The 13,622-nt window shown below is 41.1% G+C and overlaps 1 protein-coding gene across 7 annotated transcripts in view; it reads left to right on the top strand.

Moving 5' to 3' along the window:
• ICA1 (islet cell autoantigen 1) overlaps positions 1-13,622 on the top strand; it is a 70,041-nt gene that overhangs the window by 30,295 nt on the left and 26,124 nt on the right. The window lies entirely within an intron of this gene.

The raw sequence follows: 13,622 nt of genomic DNA, 5'->3' as shown, positions 1-13,622 counted from the left end.
TTTTCAGAATGGATTAAGCACAACAAATTACAAGCAAACAGTTCCACAGTTATTTGTGCTGGTCTCCTCTTAATGTTTGAGGTGTTTTTTGTAAGGAGCCATCTATAACTTTTCTTTATTTCTTTGTAGAATTGGACCAAAGTTGAAGCAACTGCTACCCCTTCAGAGGAGGTGAATCCTGCCAATTTGATAGCTGCAGTTGTTTTCCAGCAAGGGCAACCTTTTCAATTTTAGGGGTGGTCAAAATGATACCACTTAATGTTCCTTAGGGTTTCTTGGAGAAATAGTCTGAAAATGTCAGACTTGAGAAAGGTGCTCCTAGATAAGAAACTGTCAAATTTCAGGCAAATTGACCCAGAGGTTTTTGTGCTAGGCACCTTTTAAAGTTGATTTTGAGTGTGTGTATGTGCGGAACTAAAAGGGATGTGAGTCAGGGTAAAATAATTTCCTCCACTTACAAACCTGACGTGTCAGTCACAACAGAGCTTTCCCTCTCTCCACCCTGGCATTTGCTCTTCCTATAACTCCTTTCTCACTCTCACTCTCACACACATGTATTTTCCTTATATGAAAGACGATAAAGGTGTAGGTTTTTTTAAGCAGTCATTTGTCTGTAGTTTCATTTTTGGCTCTAGGTCACCACAAGGGCCTTGGGGAGGGGTACTTTGCAGGGTGCCTTGAACAGAACCTTCTTCACTTGGACAAGCCCAGAAGCACCCCACTGCAGCTAAGGGCTTGTCTGATGCCACTGAGCACCCCTAGTGCAAACTCATCCTCGGTCAGTGTCATTTTTCAAACTCCTTTCCATTCCAGAGAGTTGCTTTGGAACAGGAGACAATGAATTTCTTCTTTAACTAGATTGTGTCTGGCCAGCTTGTGATCTTTTCACTCACTGATTACTCAGAGGGAGAGAAGGAAGAATGGAAAGGAAAATTCACTTTAGAGGAATGCTCTAAGAATCTTTTTAACGCAAACATATATACTTGATGAATTTTAATTGCCATAGCAGGGCTACTGGTTAAAGCGTTGTAGTTACTCTATGATCAATAACTGTCTACCTGCAGTCACTTAGTATGTATTAAATGGCTGGGAGGACTACATCATTGCTGTTCATAGGTTAAAAGCAGTGTAATAATGTGTGATAGAGATGCCCTTCAAATCCATAATGAAAACTGCTCTTTAAAAATAGAAGCAAGCTTCTGGGAGCATATTACATCATCTTAAGATGTATTGCTTGTAGAATGTTGTAGTAACTGTAGACTGAATACCCTTGAGTGATTTCCTTCCCCATCTGCTCCATTTTAGTCTTAAGAAATAGAAAACTGAAATGATGTTCTAGGAGAAGTGCTTTTAAATTAATGAATGGAATTAAAATAAAAGTGGTATTGTAGATACACAGCTCTTCCAGTTATTCCCACTTGCTTTGTGATGCAAGTAAAACTAGGGTAACAGGCTCTTTTTAAAACTCTTGGGCACATGCAGAATCCAGCAGAATTCAATGTATGTATTACAGTGAATAATACAGTTTCTGTATCAATGTTCCCTCCAAACAAGAGACCTGAATGAGTCACTGGGAATGCTTGGATAATCATATTTTGGCTTAATAAATGGGGATATAAAGGAGCCCTTTGCTAGTGTGCACAAGCCCTTCACTCCTTAGAGGTGCAATCAATCAAATTGGACAACTCATTATTAAACATAGTTTCACATTTTGTCCAAACCAGGAACCTAGAAAAAGACAGATTATTAAACTAACTTCAAACAGTGGCTTAATATCCCGAATTGTTCCGAAGCTTGTATTTTCCTGGATTATTGTTTTAATGACTGGTTATTGTGTACTGGTTGTTGTTGTAGTGTTTTTTGAAGAAATGTGAAACCATTGTTAGTTGAAGACTTCCTGGCACATGCTTGTGAAGGGGCTGCATACATTGGCACGATGCTTGGCCATATCTCAGCTTCTTAAGATGAATTCAAACCAACTCACTGTTACATCTCAAAGGGAAAATATCTGCTTTGGGGTTTTTCGCAACCTGTAAAGATTTTCTGTTGATATTAAACAGTCACTGCATTTCAGATCTTCACTATAACAATAAAGAAAACAATGTGTTAATGCACTGTGTTAGAGGTTTATCTTTTTTTTTTTTAAATAATTTTTATTAATTTCCACAATAAAAATATATAACATATCACATCTTCAGCTTTAACAAATTTTCCAATTTTGGACTTCCCTCAGCCTCTCTGACAATCATCCGAATTTGATTTTTAGGTACACAGTTCTTAACTTCACTATTGCCATTCAAATAACCTTTTAAAAACTGGTAGCCGTGTTGGTCTGCCATAGTCAAATCAAAAAAAATTCCTTCCAGTAGCACCTTAAAGACCAACTAAGTTAGTTCTTGGTATGAGCTTTTTGGTATCTGAAGAAGTGTGCATGCACACGAAAGCTCATACCAAGAACTAACTTAGTTGGTCTTTAAGGTGCTACTGGAAGGAATTTTTTTTCTTTTAAAAACTGTTTTTCTTTTTTGCAATATCTCTTTGACTTTTACAGAGCTTCTTTAAATGCCATGTTAGAGGTTTATCATCATCATTACTATTATGGCTACACTTGCTGTTGTACTATAGCCAGTGTGGACAAGATAAATATTGGAGCTGGATCCAAGGGAAGCATGCTGTAGATTTACAGAATGCCCTTAGGTTGCTTTCTCAACGTTAATCATGAAATTATATTTTAGACGTTTTCTTTCTTTCTTTTTTTGCTATCTGACTGATGACTTCATATTAAACTATTGATGTAATATTTGATTACATTATAGTGTGAATATTTATAAATGTAAGCTGCTTGCTAGCTCTGGGAAGCAATAATTGCTCACTCTTCTTCTTGACTTTGCTTCAGTGTCAGAGGCATAGCATGAGGGGTGCCCCCCCCCCGGTGCGGTTTCAGGGTAGACACCTTTCTGCCCGTCATGAGCCATTGCATCCTTCTCAGACACCCTCCAGCAGGAGGGAGCCTGAGGAGGCGGCAACAGCTCAGGTGTCCTGAAAGCCCTATGCTGCTCGCAAAAGGAGTGTTGGGGTGGTGCTTGCCTGTTACCTCCTTCTCAGCTGCCCTCCAGCTGGAGCTTGGTGGGCACCTGAGAAGAGCACAACAGCTCAGATGTCCTATGAGCTCAACACCATTTTTGCGAGTCTCACAAAGTGATGCTGGGCTTTCAGGGCGGCATGAGGGGCAGCCAGGCAGACGGTGTAGCATGGCCCCCAAGCACTGGAGAGACGGCACTGGCCCTCTGTCAGATGCTGGGATGATTCAGGGCTGCGAGGGTACCCAGAGGGGTTGTGGCAGCTCAGGTGCCCTGCAGGTCCCACGCTGCCTGAAAAAGCAGCGAGGGGCTGGTGCATGGAGCTGCTGCATCCCTCAGCTGAGAAGGATGCTCTGGAGGTGCGTGCTACTATCCAAGCAGAGTTATTTGGAAGCAAGTCTGACATAACACAACGAAAGGTATTTCTGCATAAAGATGCATAGGATAGAATGTAAGCACTCAAAACTTTCTATAAAGCAGTAACTGGTAGTTGGAGGGTATATGTAGTGTTTCTCCATGAGATGGGAAGACTGTCCTATCTGCTTGATAGAGCAATAAATGTTCATAATTTGAGAACACATTCAGATACTTGGGGTGCATAAAACTGGAATGTAGCCATGTGGGCCCTGCAGCTGATTCTGGTGATATGGATGATGACATCTCCTAAATCATGAGTGGGAAACCTCTGACCCTCTAGATGTTGTTGGAATCCAACTGCTAACAGCCCCAGCCAAATATGTATCAAACGCTACATTTCATAAAATTCTTAATTTGAACTTAATAATGCACATGGTTGTACAGAGCCCTGTACCTTCAAATTTGCATACATAACAAAAATACTGCACTTTTCACAAAACATAAACTTGTCTACACCTTTCTTGCTGTAAGAAAATGTATCAATTTGATCATATAGACAATATTCCAAATTCTCCATAATAGTTCCAAGAAGGTTGCATTATGTTTCCTGTTCCTCATAATTGATAAGACATTCTAGATATGACAAGGGGGTGTATAATAATCTCCTGATCCTCTGTTGGAACTTACATAGCTAAACAATAAAATTAGGGAATCTGAAGGAAGACAATAATGAGAAATTTTTCTATAAGAATTAATTTCATTGTTTAAAAACTTAAGAGACATCCAGTAAATATGACTTACATTTGCTCTTACTGTGTTTTAGTAACATTGTTAGCCCCTGAATAGATTTGCCTCAATAATTAGATTCAATATTTCCCCCCATGGTTTTTGGTTTAGGTTAAGTAGAGATATTATGATCAAGAAAAACAAAGTATATAACATGAATTAATGATCTAGGTTACTAGAGGCATGACGCAATTGAGTTGTTGTTTTATTAAAAAAACAGTTCATGGTGGTTGTTTTTTATCCTCCCTCTCTTGACAGAAGAGCATGGAATCTGAAGCGCTACCATAAACATTTTTTTTTTTACTCTTTAACGATGATGTGTCTGAGCAAGATTTGTTTCTTTCAAGCAAAGCTGCAGCAGCACCTGGCAAACATAGATGCCTTTAGCAAAACGATAGCAGTGAGACTGTTCACAGATGGCCCACAAGGCATTTTTCCCCCTCGTCTGTCCCAGAGGTTCTTGTTAAAAAAAAAAATCAATGGAATCTCCTGTTTACATTTTTTTTCTCTTTGACTTTTTTCCCACAGCCATAAATCAAAAGGTTTTATTTATTTTTTTATAAAGAACAGCTCCTATGTTTTTTAATATCTTTGCACACTGTTTTGTACTTTTAAGCATGTGGCTTGTTGAATGAACCTGTTGAATTCTCTACATCAGACGCATTGGCCACCTCTACTTTTTTGTGGGGGGGAGGGTTGCTGCAGCAGAGATGCTGTTCCTACTTTTTAAATATTTTATCAGCCCTGGAGTAAGTGAGTGGTTGCATCTTAGAGTTCTGTTGCTGCAGGATGTCTCCTGTTTTCTTCTGTGAGAGGAAAGCTATCTATGCTTGATCTTAATGAATGAATAATTTGTTAAGTAGAAAAAGAAATCTTCGTAATGCAGGCCAGGTTAATATAAAAGGCTGATTCCCTATATTACATGAAAACTAATGTTACTGGGTAAAAAACTGGACTTTTCTCAGCCTCCAGGCAGCACCCCTCACTCAGCCCAGCTCCACACACTTGCTGAGCGTTTTCGTCTGAATGGAATGTGCCCTTGAACTGTAATAAAGCCCTTCACTTGTCTAGATGAAGGACAGAGGAGGGTGAGTGAGCGTATGCAGATGCTAATCTATTGTACAAAAAAATAAAATTTTACAAACATTGCTCCATCCAATTTTGCCTCTGGTTCTACCTACCACTGGCACGTGGCGCTGGAAGTTTACCAGGAAGGGAATGTGCCCCACCCCTTGTTTACAACGGAAATGATCCTAGTGGTCTGGGAGCCAATTTTTGGCTGGTAAATTTATTCTCATTCTCTCTGCCTCTCCGTCTCTTTTTCTCCCTCTCACACATCTTTCTTAGTCACCTTTTTTTGGCTAACCCAAGCAGTATGTGGACCGAGAACTCCCAGAAGTGCAAGCTGGATTTAGAAGAGGCAGAGGAACCAGAGACCAAATTGCAAACATGCGCTGGATTATGGAGAAAGCTAGAGAGTTCCAGAAAGACATTTACTTCTGCTTCATTGACTATGCAAAAGCCTTTGACTGTGTCGACCATGGCAAACTATGGCAAGTTCTTAAAGAAATGGGAGTGCCTGATCACCTCATCTGTCTCCTGAGAAATCTCTATGTGGGACAAGAAGCTACAGTTAGAACTGGATATGGAACAACTGACTGGTTCAAAATTGGGAAAGGAGTACGACAAGGCTGCATTTTGTCTCCCTGCTTATTTAACTTATATGCAGAATTCATCATGCGAAAGGCTGGGCTGGATGAATCCCTAGCCGGAATTAAGATTGCCGGAAGAAATATCAACAACCTCAGATATGCAGATGACACAACCTTGATGGCAGAAAGTGAGGAGGAATTAAAGAACCTTTTATTGAGGGTGAAAGAGGAGAGTGCAAAATATGGTCTGAAGCTCAACATCAAAAAAACGAAGATCATGGTTACTGGTCCCATCACCTCCTGGCAAATAGAAGGGGAAGAAATGGAGGCAGTGAGAGATTTTACTTTCTTGGGCTCCATGATCACTGCAGATGGTGACAGCAGCCACGAAATTAAAAGACGCCTGCTTCTTGGGAGAAGGGCAATGACAGGCCTAGACAGCATCTTGAGAAGTAGAGACATCACCTTGCCAACAAAGGTCCGTATTGTTAAAGCTATGGTTTTCCCAGTAGTGATGTATGGAAGTGAGAGCTGGACCATAAAGAAGGCTGATCGCCGAAGAATTGATGCTTTTGAATTATGGTGCTGGAGGAGACTCTTGAGAGTCCCATGGACTGCAAGAAGATCAAACCTCTCCATTCTGAAGGAAATCAGCCCTGAGTGCTCACTGGAAGGACAGATTGTGAAGCTGAGGCTCCAGTACTTTGGCCACCTCATGAGAAGAGAAGACTCCCTGGAGAAGACCCTGATGTTGGGAAAGAAGGAGGGCACAAGGAGAAGGGGGCGACAGAGGACGAGATGGTTGGATAGTGTTTTTGAGGTTACCAGCATGAGTCTGACCAAGCTGCGGGGGGGCAGTGGAGGACAGGAGTGCCTGGCGTTCTCTGGTCCATGGGGTCACGAAGAGTCGGACACGACTAAACAACAACAACAAACCCATATACTTCAGAGTTTCCTTTGCATGCCCACTCCATTTCACTCCACCGATGCCAGGGCACAGAACATATATCCCAATGTTGGCATCCTTCCTCAAAACCGTTTTTTCATAGGTCTTCAGCTTGTTGCTCACGTCCTGGTGTTTTTCTTCTTCAAATCGCATACCCCCGAGCCTCTGCTTCTCAGGAAGCAAGGGACTTGAATCTGCACACACAGTTTCTTGTGTACATATGAATCAGACCAAGCACACAGAGAAAAAGGTACCCTGCCCAATGTTTCCTTTGTGCTATGAATCACCAGAGATAAAGCCTGGAATCTGTGTTCAGTATCAGGGAAGAGTCTTGGAATATGCCTCTCAGCATGTGGCAAGCAGGTTTTCCTCATTTCTGAAGAACTACAGAGTATTTGCACACGCCCTCACAATTAAAGGTGCAGGGTTACAGGGCATATGGAATGACTAGCACACATACCTGAGTGGTAGCCTCTCTTTTTAGCTATTGAGCATGGCTCCCACCACATGAGGCTGCCACCTTGCTGAATCTAAGCACATCTGGGTCTGGTCAGTGCTGGGATAGGTGACAGTGTGGAGTTCCCTGATGGAAGAAAGGTGGACTGTGAATACAAGTAAACAATATGCAGTTGTAGAACCCAATTATTTCCATAAAAATCCACTCCTTGTTTTCCTCCTATCCCCTTTCCTGCGGCTATATATAAAAAAAGACTCTTCCAGTGCAACAACTGTCTTCTTTCCTTCCCTCCCCACAAAAAAGCAGGGAAGTTCCCATGGAATAAAGAAGTTAGTTACTGCATCCATGAAGGAAAGAAGTCAAGTTTCTAATACTAGAACTTAGGCCAGAAATTGTCTCATTTTCTTACACACACACATCAGTTGCCAGTCTCCCTCTCTCTTCATTTTTCCAGCCATGCTTATGGAGTTCTTCCAAAGACAATAGTCAACTTCTGGAGAAGGATAGGATGGCTTGGTAGGAACTTTCCTCCCTCAGGCAAATAAAGCAACCTGACTCTTTGGGCAGGAAAGCAGCTGAGGTGAGAGAAGGGGCTTTCAAAATGGTGTCACCATTTCTCTTCTCCTTTCCTCCCCCCTTCATGGCTAGCTGTGCCATCAGAGGACTGCGGCTCTCTTCCACGTCTCTCTCCTCCCCTTCCCTGGTGTGTGCCTTGTTTATGTCACCAGCCACAAGTATATTGCAATATAGACAATCAAAAGCACTCATAATTCTTTTTTTTACATATTGCAGTTGGGAGTGGCAGTCTTATAGTGGCATGGTCCATATTGGGCATATTGTTCTGGAAAGAGAACCATTTTCCTTCAGCCTTTTTTGCTGCGAATTGGTTGAAGATACATTGTAACAGATTGAATGTGAATACAAACCATCATAAAATATACACTCTGCCTAGGTTCTAGGTCTGTTCAGAGTTTGAAGCTTGCTGTACAAGGAAAATGCCAATGTGGAGAGAGGAGGCAAGGTGAGCTCTTCCCTGACTGAAAATCTGATTGGAATGATTTCACCAGGGCTCTTCAATCACAGTGCCTTGGGGGAGGGAAGTTAAAGTAATATATCACCTTGTCATTGTCTGTTCTGCATTCTTTTCTAGTTCTGTTAATGGTGCTTGTTTGGAAAATGTGGGATGGTCAGTTCCTTGTGCCTCTGCCACATTCATTCCTGCCAGTTCAGCTTTGCATTCGGTTTCTGTGATTTTTGGTGCCAATTGAGCAGAAATCAAGCCCAAAGCTGTTTGTTTTTTCTCCATTCCTCATAATTCTCTAGCTCCTACGGCCATCTCTATCTCTTGCACCCACCCATTCTATGATGTATGCCATTTTCAAACTGAAAACCATTTTCTACAAAACTGCATTCCTTTTAGACCGCTATCTAAATCAGGCATGGCCAAACTTGACCCTCTAGCTGTTTTGGGACTGCAACTCACATCATCCTTAGCTAACAGGACCAGTGGTCAGGGATGATGAGAATTGTAGTCCCAAAACAGCTGGAGGGCCAAGTTTGGCCATGCCTGATCTAAATCAACCTTCAAGGTGACTGAGCCTGCATCTATCCTACTGGAATTCAGTAGATTTCTTACCTCGAAGCTGGTGTGTGCATCCCGCCCCCTACAAATTGCCCACTAAATGTTAGGGGAGCTTAGAGGAATCCCCCAAAACTGTAAAGATTGCCCTCACAAGAAAACCACTGCAGCTACTCTGAAACCTGGCAGTATGCATCCCCTTAAAAGGGGCTACCATGCCTACAAACTTCACCCAATTCTGTCAAAAAATTATAAAGTTATAGACGGTTCCTTTATTGCTTCTGTGAAATTTTGTCAACTAGCCACAAAACCTGGTGTTGTAGGGCAGTCTGAGATTTGTATTCTGTTATTGTCAAAACTAGATAATATTGAGCAGTAGGGTGTTGCATCATGAACTGTGTGTGCTTACACAAAGATAAGTCTTGTAGTGCTCCGCAGTGCTTACATGTGGATGGGAGTATTCAGGTAAGAAGACTAAAATGTAACCATCCCAACCATCCCTTCTAAGAGATGATAAACACAACTTAGATCCTAAAAAATCCAATTATTACCAAACTAAAATTCTCTTTTTCTTGGTAAAAGTGATGTGTTTCTGCATTGCTTCTTAATGGAACAATAATAGTTTCAGTTTCCTTGAAAATCAACTGATCATTTTCCAAAGGATGCCTGTAGTGTCAGAAACGCTTTCCTGCCGGGTGCCATTTAGACTCTCCTGTCTGCCACCCTGCTCAGGTTTTGCTTGCTTTCAGTGTTGAACACTGAACACTGAGACAAGAACAGTGAAAATCAGAAGGGAGAAATGGCATGCTAGCCCAGTCAGCTGTGTGTTTTTCCTTTAATTCAGTTCAGTCAATATTTGTGTTTGAGTCTTGAATGGAGAAAAAGAGATGAAAAGTAAGCTGCATTCTATGCTTGCAATTAATTTATGTAGCAAAAGTAAAGCAGATGGACCACATTAGGTATAATCCAACCCTCTACCAAGTCTTGAAAGCGAGAGTGGCAATCATAGCAAATCTGTTCTGTAAAAAACATCCGCCCAGCAGCTGTGTTTCCTTCCTGTTTACTTTTCCATTCACCCCCTATTTGTTTACTCTTATTTCTCCAATTCAGTCCAGCTGTAAATCATTTTTATCACATAGTTCTGCAGATGACCCACTAACTGTACACATTATGGAAATGTAGAAGCTTTTTGCTTCCTTTTGGTTTCTGTCCTTTGCAAAATCTGAGCAGAATTATTTTCTAGAGAGTGGTGTAAGGCCTTATTTGGGCTGGCTATGAATGAACAATCAATATGCCAAAATTAAGTTTGTGTTGACACACATGTTTAATGGTGGTTTCATCCATTAGAAACTGAAGTCAGAAGCCAGGTTAGAAATTGAAATAATAACTACACTATCATTGAGGGAATTTATACCCCGCCCTTTGTCTCCAAGCATCCCAGGGCAGCAAACAGATACGACAGTTTAAAAGCAAAAGCATTCTAGTATTCTGACCTCATGGGTGCCTGTTGTTTTCTCCAGCTTTACCTTCCCGCTGGTAAGCGGTCCCTATTTATCTACTTGCACCCGGAGGTGCTTTCGAACTGCTAGGTTGGCAGGCGCTGGGACCGAGCAGCGGGAGCGCACCCCGCCGCAGGGATTTGAACCGCCGACCTTTCGATCGGCAAGCCCTAGGCGCTGAGGCTTTAACCCACAGCGCCACCTGCGTCCCTTATCCACCTGCGTCCCTTATATGCATAGGAATGCGCTAAAATTACATTCAGTATAACAATACAATGGTACAATTTGGCAGGACCAAAATACCATTTACATTGTAAATCTAAAATATCTCCTACACAGTTCATAGCATTATTGCCCCTAAACCCTTTCTGTGTTCTGCAAAAGTAGACACTCTTCTAGTAACTTGAATACTTGAGTTAACTTGAAGATGTTCATTCAGATGTCATGGGAAACAAGTTTCAGCAAATCATATTTGGAGCCAGCATGTCAAGGGAATGGGGAAAGGGAAATGTTTGAGCATGACACTTGTTTTTGGCTCAATAAACCAGTTTATGTATCCAGAATTGTTTTGCCAGAACCAGCCCATTTTGCCACATTTTACTCCATTTTGTAAATCTCAAAGCTCAATTTCTGTTTCATCAGCAAATATCCAGTAAAATATCTTGCCCTCCCTGGCTCAGTTCTTTATATCAGTTTTGGGGACAGGGAAGAGCTAAATGTGCACTGACATTCTTACAGGGGGGAAACAAAATAAGTTTAATAAACTTAATATTACTGCTGGACATCATAGTGCATCCCCTTCAGTTAGGAAATTCCCAGTGTTTGTGGTTAGAAAACCATATCTCATCTCCTTTACAGCAAAAAAGCTGCATGTGTTCCCCTATAGATCCTGATCCAGCATAAGGGGTATTGTCATCTGAGAATAGAGGGTGGAGAGGGAGGCGTCAGGTCCTGTGAATTAACAGATACTTCTGTTACCTCTCAGTACTCGGATACTGCACTGAGTACAGAGATAATGTCCCAACATTAATAAGGCAAAGACTTTTCTGTGACCTGTATCTGAGGTAATGTCTGAGGAAAAATTCCTGGAAAACATTCATGGGAACATTCACAGGAGTAATAAGGGGGTAATATGGAGAAAGACATTTGTGGAAAATATTTCATTGCAATTTATCGCTTTCTGGGATTTCTCTCTAAGAGTAGACCCAATCCCTATTTACTCCGAGAACTGTAATGCATTGTTTCCCTCATGTGAATGAAGCCTGTACTCCAGTTCCATTATTTCTTGTGGGTGGTGGATTCTAGTGCATGCCCAGATGCAAGTTGTTATGTAATAGCTTTCCCATTCATTTAAATTGATAGCTAAGTCATGGGGCTCTGGGTTCAGTCACACAACTTGAAAACATCTGCAGTTGCCTTGGTAATGATTGGTAGGAAAGGATTAGCCTGCGTGGAATGAGCTCATTTTAAAGACTATATATTTTCATTCTCCTAGAAGACCATGACTACCTCACAAGCTCTCACACTCTTTTCCTCATATTTCCTTCTCTTGTGAATTACCCCTCCCTTCCCAAAGGGAGGGTTTGCCAATGTGACTTCCAGTATTAATGATAAATTTGGCTAGCTCCAAACAAGAGTTTGTCAGCCTATTTCTGACCATGATTCTAAGAAGGGCTGCCATCAAGCCCTTCTTGAGTCCATCTATAGCTCCTTCTTCACCATTCTTGTAGAGAGAAGCAGTTCTTTTCTCCACCTGCTTAGCACCTACTTTGCCTCTGTCTTCACTGGAAAGGAAAGCAGTTCTCAACATAATGTATCTGAAGAAGTGTGCATGCACACGAAAGCTCATACCAAGAACTAACTTAGTTGGTCTTTAAGGTGCTACTGGAAGGAATTTTTTTATTTTGTTTTGACTATGGCAGACCAACACGGCTACCTATCTGTAGCTCAACATAATGATAATAGAATAAAAGATGCAAAGAGGGAGCTACAGCCCAAGAAAGGAAAAGAGGTGGTAAGGAAACAACTAGCTACCTTAAATGAATTTAAATCTCCAGGGCCTTATGTGTTGCATTCAGTGGTAGTAAAGGAGCTTGTGGATGTAATCTCAGAGCCTCTGTCCATAATCTTTGAGAATTCTTGGAGAACAGGTGAGCTCCCTGCAGATGGGAGGCAGGGAACTGTCCCCATCATCAAAAAGGGGTTGTGTGGCCATCTGTTACGGATGCTTTAGTTGCATAGCGGGGGGTTGCAACTAAATGACCCTTAAGGTTCCTTCCAACTCTACAATTCTATGATTCTGCTGTTCTGAATTCTGTACTCAATGCCCTGCACTGCTGTGTTGGAACCTCTCGTTCCGTCCAAGTATAAAATAGAATCCATCCGTGTTAATAAAACTTGATACTGGAACATTTCCTGTCTTGGCAGAGGAAAACATGTAGCATTTGGTAACACCACAGTGCTCTAAGTATTATAATAACCGGTATTGACACAGAAAGCATATGGCCTTAGGTTACATATTGGGTCAAGTACATCTAATGTTAGTCATCCTTTCCTGTTTATAAGTTATCCATCCCTTAAAAAAGAAAATACTTGTGGTGTTGCATAAGAAAAAAACTATTTCTCTTAAGAAACAACAGTTGTAATAAACAAAGACCGCATGTATGAGTTTTTTGGTGGATATTACAGTATGTTGTGAGACAGGATTCTAGATTATGGGATGTTGGTTTAATCATACTCTTCCCAAAGACAAATACTTGGAAGCTAATGCCCGTTCTGCTACAGTTAATGCCCATTTTGAAGTGCTCAGGACTGCTACTGACTAAACTGTTTGAGTAATGAATCATGGGGTGCATTGACATATGGGTAAAGCATATTAGATTTTTTTATTATTATTAAACCAGTCACTAGGTTACACAGTATATTTTGAAAATGAAATGGTAGGATCACAACTGCAATCCTTTGCAGCCTTACAGGATGGGAGTGGGAATAGAAAGATCAGTTTACATAGATACCATTTCTATTGTCTTTTCAACCCTGCTGTATTTTTAAGTCCGATACTCTAATACCACTTGCAACAAAGTGAAGTCAAGCCAATCCACAGTATTTGCATTTTGAACAAAAGCTTACATGCAAAAAAAAAAATAATACTCAGATTGGAATGGTTTAAGTTAATTTTGTCCTGCTTATTATATTTCATTTCAATGTTTGTTTCATTTTGCTTTGGGTCACTCCTTGTGAAAAAAAAGAGAGACTAATAAATGCAA

Source organism: Podarcis cretensis (assembly GCF_951804945.1).
Source record: "Podarcis cretensis genome assembly, chromosome: 12".
In the NCBI taxonomy this organism is placed as follows: Eukaryota; Metazoa; Chordata; class Lepidosauria; order Squamata; family Lacertidae; genus Podarcis; species Podarcis cretensis.
This window is presented reverse-complemented; position numbering and strand designations above follow the sequence as displayed.